This window comes from Plectrocnemia conspersa, unplaced genomic scaffold (assembly GCF_051122295.1).
Source record: "Plectrocnemia conspersa isolate PC_06_02 unplaced genomic scaffold, ASM5112229v1 ptg000010l, whole genome shotgun sequence".
NCBI lineage: Eukaryota > Metazoa > Arthropoda > Insecta > Trichoptera > Polycentropodidae > Plectrocnemia > Plectrocnemia conspersa.
In genome coordinates, this window is record NW_028277174.1 from 15,083,439 (window position 1) to 15,097,097 (window position 13,659).

General features: G+C 31.1%; 1 protein-coding gene across 1 annotated transcript in view; it reads right to left on the reverse strand.

The window, feature by feature from the left end:
• The window catches only part of oaf (BRICHOS-like domain-containing protein out at first), a 155,174-nt gene that overhangs the window by 98,601 nt on the left and 42,914 nt on the right, over positions 1 to 13,659 (reverse strand). The window lies entirely within an intron of this gene.

Consider the following 13,659-nt stretch of genomic DNA (forward strand, 5'->3'; position numbering starts at 1 on the left):
GAATTTCACCAGAATACTACGTTTTCCAACTAACAGAATAGAATGTATGAATACAAAACTTAATGTATACTATGTTATCTTGCCCGGTACAAATTTATTGTTTAAAGTTTATATAAATATACTAAAATTTACTACAGACATATGTATATACATACATATATGCATTCAATGCGACAGATAAAAACCCATTTGGTTATACATATTGATTCTTCATAAAATTTCACATGTATACATGTGATCCATTCAGCACGCTACATCGTACGTGATTTATGTTAGATGTATTTTGTGAAAATGTTATTAATGATGAACGGTATCAGAATTTATGGAATATAGAAATACGTCAGTAAGAGAACATAAGTAAATGAACTCACGGCTAAGCATATCATTGTATTTTATTTTTATACATGCATATATATTTAAGGTCGAATACTGAAATACATTCACTGTATTGTATCTCCATTCAGAAGTAAAGTAGATACATTTTCAAGAATGAACTAAGCCATCCGAATAACTTTTTCACAACATTCGTTCACATTGAATGAATCATTCGCGAGCTCTGAATTATTAAAGCGTACTTCTGAAAGATGCGAGGGGCGAAATGTCAAGGGTTACTACTTAATATAGAATACCTCCCGCAGTTTTTCATCTCCTCTAACAAGCATTTAATTTAAATATTGTATTATTAAATAAAATGTTAAAAATCAATCAATCTTTTAAAATAACAGGTAATAAATTCTCCAAACTCGAGCCTTAAGATGTGCCCGTTCTAACTTGAAAAACAGGTTGAATTAAAAATACAAATAGTAATCCGGAGAATTCTTGCGTGAGAAACGTAGAATCGACCGAGGAGCGCACATTTACGTATTTTACGAACTCATTTACGTCAAGGGGGAATAAAAGCTCGGCTTGATTGAAGACAGGAAACTGAATTTATTTTCTTTTCGTAATGTATATCTTCCCCGTCATGGCGTCACAAACAAAGCGTAATGTTTTGTGTGTAGTGAAAAAGTTACATACATTCAGAGTTTACACGATCGTGTTGTTTTTTGCCTATTACGTATCAAATGCCGTTCAACTCGCGAAAGCGACATTATTCAACTGCTAAGTCTCACATACATGTTGGTGGTTCAAAAAACGAATGTTACTTCAATAGGGAAGTACCAAGTAATCGGGGCAAATGTGGAAGAACGAGACAGTATATTAAATCGTTTGAAGTTTATTTCGTAAATATTTTAGATTTTTCAAACGAAACCGAGTTTTTTATCAGAGGCACGTTTTGATTTTATATTATCAAAAATGTAGTTATGCTATGGGTTGTATAACACACATCTTGACGATATACTGTTTAATTGACAATACATAGTGCGATTTCGTATGTATAACAATATATCGACTCGATTATAAAAAGTGCAAAAAAGTTAAGTCTGTTTTTTTATATAATCGTAATGACAAAGAAAATATATATTTATCAAAGACACCGTCGCTTCACCTAACCTAATAATTTAAGATGTAAGAACGCGTCCCTTAACATAGGAAGTTTGTGGGATAAAATATTATAAGCTTCTACGCCGTAAAATGTATTGCATTTAGGTATAAGAGATTCTATGAATGAAAATATATCCGTAAAAGTAAAAATGTTGATTCTTATTTGTAAAAAATAAAAAGGTCAGCGCCAAATATCTCCACCAAACAGGTACCAAACACAGCGCCTACAAAATACGCATTTCATAGAATGACGACGTTGCTAATTATACATCGGCGACAGCTGGCTTAACAAAGTAAATTCAAACGATGCAATTTTTAAAGCAGGTCTAAAAGTTTTTATCAAACCATCTTACGCAGTAAAAAGGTATCATAAACCAAAACATCCACTTAATGGTGATGTGAAACCTTCTGCAAGTGCCTTTGTTATAAGTGCCGTTCATGAACCGCTTTGCCAAAGAACAACACTTGCGATGCGATTTCGACAGCTATTCGTATACTGCTAGAACCACAAATCTGTTTCAAAGCTACGCAACGGCCAACGAAATTCTAATTATAAAGTAGACGGACAATAACAAATATCATACCCCAGTTCGTCGTAATCGAATGTTTCAGAAAAAATAGACGACCCTAAATCTTCTTCTGAAGGGGCTATGTGTATATATATATTTAGAAACTACAGAAAAAAACTTTCAAAAAAATCCAGCTTTCAAACTTTTGAGTTTATACAAACTCGAAACCAAGAGGACGCAGGGCAATTTCAGACGGAGAAGATCGCAAAAGCAACCACTTGACGTTAAGCCCTGGTACATCTCTTCGCCAAGAATCCAATGCTCAATTCACTTTAGAGACGACCGGATCATTCAGACGCAGTTATGGAAAGATCACGTGTAAAAAACCTTGAATATAATAACTGTACGTGAACGGAATTGAAATTTTCGCACAATAATATATACCAAAATACTTTGTTTAAAATTAAAAAACCCTAGCACGAAGGTGAGAACATTAAACAGTAATAAAGAGTTTGGTTCCACCCCTAAGCATCTACATTATTTGGAGGATCGAGGACTGAAACTAACGTTGGACATCCCCTAATTCTCAAAATATATAAACCAAAACACTTTCATACAACATTATTTGTATGGTTATGATACACTAACAGTGGGTAGCAAACGTTCTACAAAATTAAAAAATAGATAAATTCTGAATAAATATTTTTATTTATTTCTCGTTATAATTAACTTTTTTATTATTGTTTCACGGAGATGTTGACACCAAAAATTAAATGAACGCGCTTATAAGTAATTCACTTTGTGTTTTTATTAGATCAAATTTACGAGATATCGACATTTGAAATATCATTTTTTGAGTCACCCTATATAACGGAATGTGCCGCGGGGAGAAACTGATGACTTTTACCCGTGATACATTATAGCGAGGGAGGTGTATAAAATACGAGTATATAACAAACATTAAGCATGCATTGGAGCGTGCTTTCGTAGGTGAGAGTCTTAAGCTTTCAGATTGTTTCAATTCCGCACGTGCTTTAAGCACGTAGAGTTTCATTAATCTGCCTTCAAATGTGCTCTGTATAAATACAATATAATTAAATTAATTTGTAAGGCGTTTCATGAACGTGAATATATATGTATATATATACATTGAATATATATACACAATAAAAAAAACTAGAGCACGATCAATAACCTAATCGCGACGAATCTGCAGTAAAAACTCGTCAAGATAAAGATTTATAAATGGGTATGGCACACGTAATAAAATATTACATCACACACGAAAGTGCGATAAATGAAATAGTGGCTAATCGATGTCGAAAACTAGTCGAAATTTTATTAAGTTTTATATACGAATATCAAAGGTTTAATGTGCATGCAATTAAAACAAACAGTTAAATGTCAACCGAACGTATGATGGATGTGTATAATGTATGAGTGCGTGATTCGACACTGAAAAAAACAAGCTCGAATATGATGGATTTTAATATATTACGTCACTGATGAAAATCCACAAATATTACAAAGCGAGCATGAATGGAAGTTTGTACAGTTCGTATAAAATATTACACAGCGATTGTGATAAATTCATGTTTTGTTTTATACATACGCTTTGATGATAAACGATAAATAAAATATATCATTTACATTATTGCATACACAAAAACATTTTCAAAGGCAGTTGTTCCAAGCCTGTATTTTATGGATATTTTTAAACTCAAAAAATAGCATATATTACAAGCATATGCAGAATCTAACTTGATTTCAATTAATTATCATGATATTTATCCGTGAGATACGGAAAATCGATCGGAATATAAATTATAATAACCACTAATTGCGATCTATCTCTGACATAATAGAAATCTAATAAAATTCATTGGAGCTCATACAAGGGATTCGAATCTTCAGGTGTTAATTATCAACTTACACCACGGTATTTCGTGCTGGATCTTAATTTATGTAGTACGTCTCTTCAGAGGCTGTATGGACGGATTCTCAGAAAGGTGTGAGTTGTCCCTTAACTATAAATAGTTAATTTAGTATTTACGCATTTATATTAAACAACAAAATATCTTAAAAAAAAAATTACATAAAAATCTGGGTTGATTATGTTTAATAAATATAATTGAAGGCCTACTAATCCGCAACAAAACCGAAAATACAGGGAATACTAAAGACTCGCTTATTGCTGAAGCAATATAAAACTCGATTCCATTCACCAGGTATGCATACTAAATTAAGTTTCAGAACTATAAAAAACGCAATGTTTTAAATCTCTTTTAAAATATCATATAATATTTAATCAAAAACAGCAAAAAATATCACACAATTAGCGTAACACTAATCATATATTATACCCCTGAAATGGTCAAAAATGTTCTTGGGCAACAATAGAGGATTTGCTAAAAATTATCTATCACAAATTCAAAAATCTAGCTGCGCTCTTAAGAGCATGTTTCCATAAATGCTTGTATAAATACAGGATCAACACCATGGTGTATTAAAGTAAAATATAGCCAAAACAATGATTTTAGTACTAATAATATCAAAGCACTTGTGTTATAGAGCTTTGTGTTTGTATGTGTGCACGTGTATTGTGTATATGATCGATTTTTTTAGTTACATGTCACGTTAAAACATTACAATGTCAGATGATTAGTTGACATATGTAATGTATGTATCTTTATTACAACCATGTCATTGTGTTATGATGCGTGTCGCACCAGTGAGCTCGGACACTTATAGCAAAAAAAAATATCCAATGTTATTTAGAATTGATAAAGGACTGTACATTCATATTTCCATTAAATACAGAATTGTTTTTGTTATTCTCTTTTTGAAAATCGTAATCACAATGGTATTTACAAAATAATTGCAACTACTATTTATACGAATTTATGTTTGGACGCGGTAGCAGGTAGAAATATCAATGGGATGTTCGGAGAAGGGTCTGCTATTCAGAGAACTATTTCAATATGGTTTGAAAACTTTCGCTTTAGCATTATGTGCCTCGAGGAAGACCCGAATCATTATAAATGAAGAATAATTGAGAGCAATGGTGGAAGCTAATTCATATACAACAGTTGTATCTCGAGTTTTTGCGTGTGACCTAGAATTTACTTTCTCGCCACCTTGCTGCGAAAGAAAAAGTGAAAAAATAGACAGTGGGTACCGCACGAATTGACGGTACGTCAGAAGCTAAGACTCTTGGAGGTGTGTTATTTATTGTCATTCTTATTAAATAGTCAATTAGTGGGCAGTTAAATTAATGTATGGTAGAAAAACCATTGAAGGTGTTTCTCGCAGTGGAACCACTAAAAAAGCGTCGATTTGTTTCACAATACTGTAGTAAATGATCGGCGAATCAAGTTTTGAAAAATAGTAGAGGCTTTGGGCATCGTCCTTATTTCAAAACATTTTGAGGAATGAGTAACGGCAAAAAAATTCGGCAAATCAGACTGAATCAAAACAACATTCGAAACATAGCTTTCCCTCGTATATTTTTCTTTATTTATATCAATGTTTAAGTATGAAAGAAATACATATTATAGATATGTATCATTACATCACAAATGCCTATCGCTAAAACAAAAACATATTTTCCCGAAACGCATTTTGTATACTTTTCGGAAATACCACGTCACAGATGAATTAGATATTTATAAGACCGGGAAAAAGGCTAAGCATAATTCGTGAGATATATTTATTCAGCCATTTCGACACATGCATAAATAATGCCAACGTTTACTCGAGCGAGTTGTGTGTGTGTGCGTTCATCGGAGTGAGGGTTGAAAACTAGGGGTGATTAAAAAGAAGCCTCGAGCGTGCTTAACCTACATTCGCTTATTCAATAACCTTACATCTAGTAACATGCAGGGAAATTATAGTTGTCAGATGTTCTGTTCATAAATTCAGCACTGATTGTATGTTATTATGCGATTGAGCTGATATATTATAATTTAAATTTTATTATTTAATGTGACGTTATTACTGACGCGAGTAACTGGTGGTTATGTGTAATAATTGTGTTGTAACGTGTCGTTGTTTATGTTCATAAATAATTATCGTTTAATGTAAAATAGCGGTTTCCAATCTTTTCTACGCCCTGAAATCTTGAGGATTTCATAAATATTTTTATTGTTAATCACGCGCAGTATTGCGGGTGTATAAATTGAGCTTTAAAAAGTAACTTATTGAATCAAATAAAATTAAATAGAATCAATCAACATAATATTTACGATGACTGTGTAATTAGGGATAAAAGATGTACGTAATTGTTATGTTATAAATTAAACGAGGACACGAACTGCTTTTCTAAATAGTCTTGGATACAAATCAAAACTCCCTAAAAGTATTCTTAGTGTTAAAAAAACCAATTTGTCGGCAAATCAATAATTTGTTGACAATTCGAGTCTCCTTGTCATCTTTCATATTTAATCATAGAAATAAAAATTCAGCTTAGCAGAAAAATATCACTCTGACAGCATTTTTCAATGAATCGTATTTTTTTACGCACTGTATAAAAATAAAATTTAACATTATCAACCATATTTTTAAATTTGAGAGATTAACTCCTTCAATATTTTGACGTTTTTCTTTGAAGTAATAAAATGTTTGAAAGCTTTAAATATGAAAAATACAGTACATACTTCAACCCCTGATTTACGTAGTAAATCGTTTTCGTTACTTAAAAAACAATAATTTTATATTCAATTATAAAATTAAAACATATTTATATTCAAAATTAAATTAATACAAATTATGTGGCATATATTAATAATTTAGGGTAACATATATTATATGTACATTTCTAGTGTGTTATTGTTGATTTAACCTTGCTTCAAAACAGATGTACTTTTTCAATGTAACTTTATCTGCAATTTTTTTCGATAACACAATTTACAAACGTTAAAAACATTTTGTTTATATGGCGTATCAATACAGTAAAAACGAGTTTAACGATAAATAAAGCTACAAACAATATTAACAAATTTACGAAGTGCCCACAAATTTTAGAATTCCCCCTTTCGATATTATATTCCTAATTTATTGGTACATGTGCGCTGATTGAGCAGTTATGAAGTATGAAGTTTAAAACCTGTTGTAAAAATCAGCTGTTGCACAATATTATTAGAGCCCGTTGTTTAAGACGTTAATTCAAAAGTTAGGTTAAAAGTTCTGCAACTTGAACCAACACATAAAGTTCAAAAGTCACTGTTTTTGAAACGTTAGTAGCTCTAAAAATTTCAGAATAAAATAAGATTTCATATTTAAAATTATCGTTAAATGTTAAATAAAATCCTACAATTCCAAACAGGTCAGAACATTACAGAATATTATTTCGGAACTTTATTTACTTTACCTATTCCTGCTGAAGTGACAGACAAGAATCACCATACTGAATCACTAGTCACTAATTTTTTGAGTGTATCTTCAAATTATTACTATTACATTGTGCTGCCAGATTATTAACAATATTAGCAGCTAACAGAGTATGAGCATTGTAATTATTTATTATAATTAATGAGTATCATAGTAATAGTTTTAGTATTATATGAAAAAGTGATTACTTACTAATTGAATAAATTATTGATTTTTTTACAAAATAAATGATGATCGCACATAAAAATAATATGCCATAAAAATTTAAAAAAACAGACCTGAGTTTGTGAAAAATCTAAACGAGGAAATATGAAACTTCTTCATTTAAATTTCAATCAAAAATACTTCACTGAAAAAAATTCTTACGATCGATATTTATTCCTTAACAATTCCAACATGTGCAGCGACTTATTAGATTAATGAGTCATTCGCTAAAAATGATACAAGAAAGAATCGCGAAGAAGCTATTAGCAGGGAACAATATAGATTAAGGAAAGGCGTACGCGAGAAGCGCCATTCTGCATGCAGACACTATATCAGAGATGTTACGATATTCATAGATTTATTTACATTTGCTTCATTGATTTAAAGAAAGCATTCAATCGCGTAAAAGATGATTATCCTATAAAGCAGTGTTTCCCAGCCTTCTTTATGCCATGCCCCACCGTAGTCTTTTCAAAAGTCATATGCCCCACCAGCATCTTTTTTAATAAAACAGTAGGTAAATTTTCAAAACGTATATTATAATTGAAATAATTACAAAATACAAATTAAAAATGTAAGTAAAATAAAATAAAATGGTAATGCCTAATCCATTATTAAATTATTAAATTCACTCACGCTTGCTACAAAGAAATTTTATGTCTGGATCTAACTTGGTTAATTTCAGTCTTAAGTCCCCTCTATTTGTAAAAATTCAATCGATTTTTTTTAATGAGTTAATCGCTTATGGCGCTAAAACCACATTCCACTAAATAAGATGATGGAAAGGGTAATAATAAATTTCTAGCATGCAAAGTAATATTAGGATATTTTGTGTTAGTTTCTTCTCACATCCATGCCATTATTCCTTTTATATTGAATAAATTTGTAATCGAATCATCATTTTGCATTTCCGAAAGTTCTTCATACAAATTTTCATTTGAAATATCTACCAGCATTGGTTGTGTCAACCAAGCTGGAAAATGTATCTCTTTTAAATCAGCAAATCGTTCTTTAAAATCAGTTGATAAAGTTTGCAGATGGTCCAAAATAACACGTTTAGCATTATTAGTCACTTCACATTTTTGGAGCCAGTAAAATTTTTCAAAATTGTTGTTAAAAATATTTTTTTAGATAATTCGATAAAAGTGGTAAATGCAAATATCTTTGCTTTTGCATCGACAAGTGTTTTCTCTGATCCTTGAAGTTGGCTATTTAACTTAGACCCTTTATAGTATAAAGGGTCTAAGTTTTATAGGGCTAAATGACAGAGATTTAAGACTTCTCAAAAATCAGCAGTAATAAATAATAAACCGAAAATATTGCAATACAGAGGTGTCAAACAGGGATGTGATTTTTGTCCTAATCTTTTCAATTTATACTCCTAAAACACTAGTAACAAAATCAGTATGAGTCGGCGAGGATATTAACAATATTCGTTATGTTGATGACACGATAATATTTGTTAAGACCGTAGACGACCTTCAAAGATCCTTGAATAGTGTAAATAAAGAATGTTTAAAAAAGGGCTTAGTAATAAAAATCGACGAAACAAAATTTATATTTATAAGCAAGCTCCCCGTGGGCCCGGTAAGCTTAACATTACACGGAGATAGAATTGAGAGGGTAAAAATTTCAAATACATAGGTAGTTAAGTGAATGATGAAATGGACCCCGGCGAAGAAATTAAAGTCCGCAACGAAATTGCTAGAAACCAGTTTTTAAAATTTAAAGTTGATCTCATAAGCAAGCACTTACATCTTCCAACCAGAATTAAATTGTGTTGTATGTTACGTCTGGTCAGTGATATAATACGGATGAGAGACTTAAATGAATACAATCAATAGACCAGGCGTGTTTAAAATGTAACTTGATAGGCGTATACTAAAAGTTCCATGGACTAAAAGAATCTGCAATTATCGAATTCTCCTCATGATCGAGATCGGATCGAGAGCGCCTTTTCACCATCAAACGTAAGAAGATCGATTACCTCAGACTCGTGATTAGAGGTCCAAAATATGAGTTTTTCATACCTCAATAATATTAAAAAATTAAGTTAAGAAATGGATAGGAAGAAAGAAGATGTCTTGGTTGCGAAACATATGCCTATGGACGGGGATGATAGCCGATGTAGAAGAATTTCCCTGTAAAAAACCTGAGTGGCATATCTTGTAATAATAAAACACACATAAATAATCCTTAGTGTAAATTTGATAACTACGCCTTATAAAATTGGAAGGTGGACTACACATTTTTCAGTATCGATTTTACCGGAAATATTAGAAATATCGATTCTTCATAGTAATGTACAAAAATGGTAAGAATAATAGCATTATTATAAAAAAAAACATTTTTAATTAATCTTTTTTTCTAAAGCCGTCACTGTTCTTTGGAATGTATTCAAAAGTATACATCGTTGAAACTTGTATCTGGTCGTATTTGGCGCACAATTAAGAGACAGTTCCATCAGATAACAGGAGAAAAACCCATTCCATTTTTGTCTCCGTTCCGAAATGGTCCTAACAAGACATTTTACACTTGCCGTCGCCACTTTACAACCGGGACGGAAATAAAAACAAACTTCAAAACGCAAACGTCCGCCGGCAAAGTTCCGACGTAAACTTTTGAAGGGCCGGCACGCAATAACAATTATTTTTTGGAAAGTGCAGGGGCGGCGCGGTGGAAATCGCGAGCTTAACAAGCCAGGGAAAGTTATTGCCGATCCTAGGCCGAGATATGAACGTAGCGAAATGAAATGGTCGGCCAGAGAGAGAGAGAGAGAAAGGGCGGCCGCACGCCAAATTAACGTATTTCGAGGGCCAAGCCGACAGATCTTTATCGTCAGATTACGAAACGACGCTGATATGGCTTGTGTTACGTTTAGTTTTTTTTAGCCCTAGTAATATATAAGCATTGTGCAGAGAGCTTATAAAAATATATTGTGATTGTCTAAAAAAATAATCAAATTCATTAAAGAAAGTTATCCACAGAAAACATGTTCAACATGAGAGACAAAAATTCTAAGTACAACGAAGTTAACTGATGAGATGCAACTTTATGTGTACAATTACTAAACAGTATTTTCAGATTAACTAACTTTTACAGATAAGTTAAGACAAATTGATTAAATTATCTCTAAAATATTTTATATTATTGTACTTCATTTCAATTACTGTAAATTATTTATACTTATTTCAGAAATGACACCAATATAATTGCTGAGAGCAGAAGCTTTAGAGCTTGTGTTTTTATTTTCTATAAACCAAAATCTATTGTGACACGAAAGCAAACTACTTATATAATTACATTTACATAAGAGGCGATAGATATATCAACTCCTTTGTCTTAACCATTGCTGAACAAGAAATCATCTGCTTGTTATAGCATATTTTTCGATATTTCGTTTATGTTTTCTCTTATTAACTTTCCAATGTATAAAAGTTATCTTTCGCTGATAACTTATTTTGGGAAACTGTCTGCCAGGCAGTTACTTTGAAACTTTCATGCTGTATAATAACCCTGATTACAGAGAAGTGGAGTCTTAAAACTTATAACTATATTTAATATTGTCATTTGGGGGAAAAAACATCACAACCATTCTACTTATTATTTGAATTGTTTTTAAAACATTTGGAATTTTTTAAATCTTTCCTAATAAATTGAACTATAGCTTTGGTATTCATATTTAAAAAAAATCAGTATTTCAGTAGCCTTCATTAAATGGTATAGGTCTAGTTTCGAGTTATTAAAAATCTAAAATACCATTCTTAAACTAACTACAGCTTGAGAAAACTATATACATACAAATTTATTTCTTTACATTTAATTTATGAGTTAAAGACAATCTGCTATAACTAGCTGTCGGTCCTTCACTATCGTGAGGTACCACTGCTAGCGAATGTCGGAATATCAGTCGATCAACTTTTGGGTTTTAAATTTTATTTTTGATTAGTTTTGGTTTTTTGAATATATTATTATGCTTGTTACTTTTATATACACCTATATAGGAATATTTTATACTAAAACATATTCAATGATTGAAAAATAAATACATAAATATAGAATAAGCAGCGCAATTGAAGAATTATAAAGTTTGCACAACTTTAGAATTTTTTGCTTAAATCATAAAGTGCAATAATAAATTCTAACATCTGACCGATACTTAAACGAAAAAGTATATCTGACTTCAGGAAAATGTTAAGAGTCCCGCAAAACAGTGTTCTCGGACCTATGCTATACGTATTATAACTCAAAATACATATACCTAAATATCCAAAAGCTCAGTGAAAGAAAATATCACAGAAAAATAGTATTTTTTTCCTAACATAATTAAACCAATACTAGTGACATACAAATACAAAGATGTATCATTAAATTATGTCATTTGAATTATTTGAATTTTGATAGAACGATCATACAAATAAAAAGGTAAAAGAGCTCAAAATCAAGAAAAGACATATTTATGTACTGGTTGATTGCTTTAAAATTGTCAGTTTATGTACAATAAGTTAATATTTTTTAAACAAATCCTTGAACAATAAATATTTGGAATTTAAATTCAGGACTGTGCAGAAAACTAAAATATTTCAAATTACAGTAAAAATTGTACTATGCCAAATAATTGGTTCAATGTACTATAAAAATTCCTATATTCGTGAAAAACTACAGATTCCAACTGTTAATTGATACAAGCAGCATAATTGTGAAAATGCTATTCTATTCTTATTCAATTCAAATTATTTTAGAACAAAATGTACATGAACAATATTTAAATTTCAAGCAACAAGTTGACTCCTTTATATAATTGAATATCCACCATATACTCCATACAGTATCAAGTTAAAGGGTTTTTAAAGCATGTGTACTTATATTACGAGGTTAATATATCACCCCTTTTACACCACCGATTTTCGCGGAATTTCCGACGAAACATTTGCAGTAATAATTCAATTTCAGAAGAATTCATATTTTACGAGAACGCACTTAACGAATTGTTTATTTCCTTTTTATACGATTTGTGAAACGATAACGTCTGTTTACTCCGCCGTATGCCGCGAGGATACGGTAAATATTTTATGGTTTATCTCATGCGACGTTTTTATTTTTATCTTAGAACATAATAAATTTGTTTTCGAAGAATCGAATGATATATAATTAAATTCGGATCATCTAATGTTACTATATTATTACCATTTCACTCTGACGCGCAATTTTTAAAATAATGTTGAATTGAAATTTCAAATAAGAATATGGATTTTCTACGCGTTTTTTTCATCTTTGCAATTAAAAACTCATTTCAATTATTAATTTTACACTAACGATTTAATGCCATCATAGCAACCATCATTAATTTGTAGCTCAATTTATAATCCCACTCACATTGTGAATCGAACACGCGACACCCGTAACGACTCAGCATTTATTAGGGTAATACCTATATAAATTTTATATAAAGGCGTAAACATACCCACAGTATGTCACTGTACAAGTTTAACTTACAATACATGTAGTATAATATTACAAACATACATACTTAATGTATTTTTGAGATGTATAACTTTTATTTTTTAAATTAATTAACATTTTAAATTCGATTCACTATCATGTAAAGTTTGCTTTTGCAACTGCACTAGTTTACGTGTGGTCGTCGATGTATGTACATACATAAACGCACGTGTGTGGATGTGGAGAGAGCAACGATATCAATTCCAATTTCTATCGGCAATTGAACGTCTGGCTTACGAATCCACAATGAATAGGTTAATTAAGTTGCACGCTATCCATTGTGTTTCGTTGTGTGGTTTCGACTATCGTTTATGCAACGTGCCGTGACCGGATCAATACTCATTGATAAAAATGGAAAATCTAATACGTAGATCATAGAAAAAGTCTCCATTAAGAATATATTTCTCCATAAACCGAAAATTTAAGGGATCCTTTCAACATATTTATTGCTATGAAGCAGATAATTAATCACTGATAATAAAACTTAGAAGAGAAAGAACTGTCCAAGATCGAACATTCGGTTTTGGTCAGTTCGTTTATAATTTATCATAGATTGAAACTTAGTTTTGTA